The following is a 4107-nucleotide window of genomic DNA, read 5'->3' on the forward strand; positions in this document are numbered from 1 at the left end:
CTTCTCTAGGCCTATCTAAATACTTTGTCACAGGTTTCTCCTTTATGTTACCTGAAAGACATTAGGAAGTGTGAAGAGAAGTGACTTAACAGGAAGAAGGCTATGCTCAGGCTGAGAGGAGTGGGGACAGTGTGGCTCTAGATGAATTCAGAACTCAAGTCCCAGCCCAGTCACTTTCTAATCATGCGATCATCACGTGATCTTGGGGAATTTGTCATGAACTATAAACCTCAGCTTCTTCGTCTGTAAAATGGGTTTGATAATCCCTGTTCTGTAGAATGGCTGGAATGTATGTAGTGTGAGCAAAACACCTGGCACACAGCTTGGCATACCTTGGAATTTTAATAAATGGCAGTTGTCATCAATATGATTATAACCCCAAAGTCTACTACTGTCTTTTGAGAAAAATTCAGCTCTTGTTTTCATTATCCAAAACGTCTCATAGAACATCTAGCTGAATATGTCAAGGAATATGAACTGAACCAAAAGTTTGGCTTCATAAATATACCTCAGGGCATTTTCTTTCTAAAAGGATATACTGTATCATTCAAGAAAGGAGAGGCTTCCACAACTGAATGCAGCTCAAAGATTGTAGATTTTAAGTTAAGGACCAATTCCTTTTCACCTTCCCCACTGATCATCCATCCAAACCACTAGTTTTATTTAAGCTCCACGAGAAATCTAGACCTTGCTTAGACTTGTCCACATTACATTCAAAAGAACCCAACTAAAAGTCCTGTCAATGGAATGGGCTTGGGCTCTCCCAGGCCTGGCAAATGAGTGCCAGCCTAGAGGCTTCTGAGCACCACATCAAGGAATTATAACCAAAATTCTCAGGAAAACTTGCAGATGATGGGTATCAGTCACCTAGTCCTTGCACTGTGTTCAGGCTCACCAGTTACAGAGCCACAGAACACCTTCCATTAATTCTCTGTGTGGAGACTCCTCTCCGCTTCATCCTCCACCCAGAGGGAACCGCTCAAGTGGTTTTCCTTTCCAGGCTTTTCTCTCATCTTCTGAGAGAAGGTGAGAGAAGGTGAGAGAAGGTGAGAAGGTGGCCCTGCCACCACCCAGCTTCATGACGATCAGCCCCCACAGAATCACCTGCAGTTTCCTGAAGCCCCAAACTGCCTTAGCTCAGGGACTTTTTACTTGAAGGCCCCAACTAAAGTCTCATGTCCCCACTGTTTAAACTCATTCTTTAGATCATAGAGAAAATCTTACCCTTCCTGATATGGCTTCTGAACCTGGACTTTACCGTGTTATGGTAGGAATAAACCTTTTTTTGATAGTATCCCCACTAAGAACAGTGCTTTCCACAAGCAAATGCTGAAGTAACGTTCAGCAAGTAAAGGAGTCAGTGGTGATTTTATTTATTAGAGATTTAAATTCGGCCAGGCGCCGTGGCTCACGCCTGTAATCCTAGCACTTTGGGAGGCCGAGACGGGCAGATCACGAGGTCAGAAGATCGAGACCATCCTGGCTAACACGGTGAAACCCCGTCTCTACTAAAAATACAAAAAAAATTAGCTGGGCGTGGTGGCAGGCGCCTGTAGTCCCAGCTACTCAGGAGGCTGAGGCAGGAGAATGGCGTGAACCCAGGAGGCGGAGCTTGCAGTGAGCCGAGAGGTAGCGCCACTGCACGCCAGCCTGGGCGACAGAGCCAGACTCCATCTCAAAAAAAAAAACAAAAAAACAAAACAAAAAAAATTAAATTCTGCTACTTTCTTGAATAAGCCAAACAAACCCAGATATATAGCTTTAATTGTCTAGAACAACACAATAAGGAGGATGAGGAATGTCAAAAATTAACAATCCTTTATTTTGTTCCATGATTTAAATACCGAGTTCTTTCACATTTCAAAGAAAATTCCAATCCAATCCCGACACCACATTCTACTGTTCCAGATCATAAGACAGAAGGTTTTCAATTTTTTTCCTTACAAACTATGAAATCCTTACTCTTAAACCAGATAAACAGCTGTACATGTGTGACGATTTTCATGAACTAAGATTCTGAAGTGAATTAAGCCAACCAAAAGGGGAAGCATTTGAAAAATACTGCCCACCACCCCCACACACACAAAATGTTAAATTCTAAGTCACTCATATGAAACAGGAACACAAAGAACACTGTGGTCCTTCCAGCTCCACTCTCGTCCTCCCCTGCCTAGAACCTTGACTGCCCTCTTCAAACACAGAGTGGGAATCTGCCTCAGACTTGACTCAGGACAGAAGTTGGTGGACATGATAGTGGGCTTGCATGGGCCATGGAAGTAGCCTCATCTGTGGTGTCAATGATGGCCTGGGCTCTGCCTTCCACATCTTTCAAAGCATCCATGTACCAGGTTGGAAAGGAACTAGCAATGGTACTGTCTAGCTGCCTAAACACTCTAGGACTTTCGTCTTGCTGATTTCTGAATGGGCTCTTAGACCTCACAATAATTCATACTGTGGACGAGCATTGTTGGGCACCTCCCGGTACTCCAGATACTTTCTCTGCACCCAATCTATAGTGAGGAGCTCCCTGGGCTTCCCATAAATGAAGGGCTCCCTCCCAGCATACACCCCTATCGAATTCAGCACTTCCCAAATGACCTTCTCAGAGGCACAGCTGCCCTTTATGAAGACCACACTCAGAATAAGAATTAGGAGGTGGTTCTTGGACATTCCCTGGCCATCACTCAGCCTCCCCTGGTCGCAGAGTTCTACTGTGTTTTCAAAGACATAGGAGTGGTTGTTGGTGTCCATCTCAGTCAGGGCAATGCCAAACATTAGTTCCATGAACTCATGAGCTTTTCCGAAGATCACAGGAAAGCAGTCCTTATACTTCTTGATGACAGTCGTCAGCATCTCAGCCTTTGTGACAGGCTCCTTTATTTGATATTTGAGGAGAAGAAACTGCACCAACTCAGGCACCTTTTCATCCAGTGCATATGTGAGCAAGGATTCACTGACAAGGCATGCCATGTAGCCGCATCCTCCACTTTTTGCCTGCTGGACTCCTCATCCAATGGGCCTCACAAAGAGGAGAAAGAGCAGGAGCTCAGAGGTCTCTGGGTAGGATCATGAAGAGGAATCCTGGGAGCACTCTGGGGAAGAATTGGAAACCCAGCAGCAGGCATGTCCTTGTCCTCTGGAGCATCCAGAATCAGAGTAGAGAATGAGGAAGAGGAGGAGGAGGAAGAGCAGGAGGGGAATAAAAAGTGGAAAGAGGAAGAGGAAATGGAGGAGGCTTCCTCCTCCTCCTCTTCTGTGGAATCCTGTGCATCTACCAAGACCTGTATCAGAATTGGGGTCTGGAAGTCTTGCTCAAAGTGGAGGCAGGGAAGGCTTGGGAAAAGAGGTGTGACGACTCTTGTTCAGAAGTAGCATCCTTTGAGCAGGGATGGGGAGGATGGGATCCCAGAGGCATGAGGGAGGGAGGGACAGTATGAGTGGCCTCAGCTGAGAAACTCATCCATGATGGCTCTGACAAAGGCTAACTTACAACTCTTCTTCTCTTAAGGTGGTGCTGTAGGGCCTCACAGGTGTCCTGTCTTCATAAGGGGTTTGTTCCCTAGGAACCTGTAGGAGGATGTGAGACAGCACCTTGGGGCACAGATGGCAGGCAGAGCCCCAGACTCGGAAACTGGGAGTAGGTGGGTAGTGCCGGGTGCTTCGTGGTGGGAGGTCACTGTCCTTCCACAGAGTTCTCTTCTCGTTGAATGGCCAGCCCTGGGGTTCCTCCCTCTGCTTAACTGAAGCTGACCTCCTCTGAGAAATAGTCCCCTCTGGTTGACTCCTAAAATGGAAGTCAGAAAGTTGTACATCTGGCATCCCTGATGTCCTCCAGAGCTGGCCGCAGGCACAGGGACAGGGGAGGGGCACTGTCATCCATGGGCATTCCCTTCCAGCCTTCCTAGGGGCTGCGCCTGGACTCCTGAAACTGCCTGGGCTGCCTGCCTCTGGCCATCTGAGTCTTTCACCTCCAAATAAGCCCCTCCCATCCCTGAGACCTGCAAGGTAGAAGAGAGGGAGAATCGCATCCATCCACAGTGGGATTGGGCCTCCCAGGGCCTGTACTCCCTCCCTCTTCTGTCCAGACAGCAACCTTTCTTCTAAAAT

At 47.1% G+C, this 4107-nt stretch overlaps 1 pseudogene; it reads right to left on the reverse strand.

Moving 5' to 3' along the window:
- Positions 1–2376: 2376 nt before the first annotated feature.
- On the reverse strand, positions 2377–3876 carry LOC109024648 (melanoma-associated antigen C2-like; annotated as a pseudogene).
- Between the last annotated feature and the right edge of the window lie 231 nt (positions 3877–4107).

The sequence above is a fragment of the Gorilla gorilla genome, chromosome X, assembly GCF_029281585.2.
Source record: "Gorilla gorilla gorilla isolate KB3781 chromosome X, NHGRI_mGorGor1-v2.1_pri, whole genome shotgun sequence".
NCBI classification, from domain to species: Eukaryota; Metazoa; Chordata; class Mammalia; order Primates; family Hominidae; genus Gorilla; species Gorilla gorilla.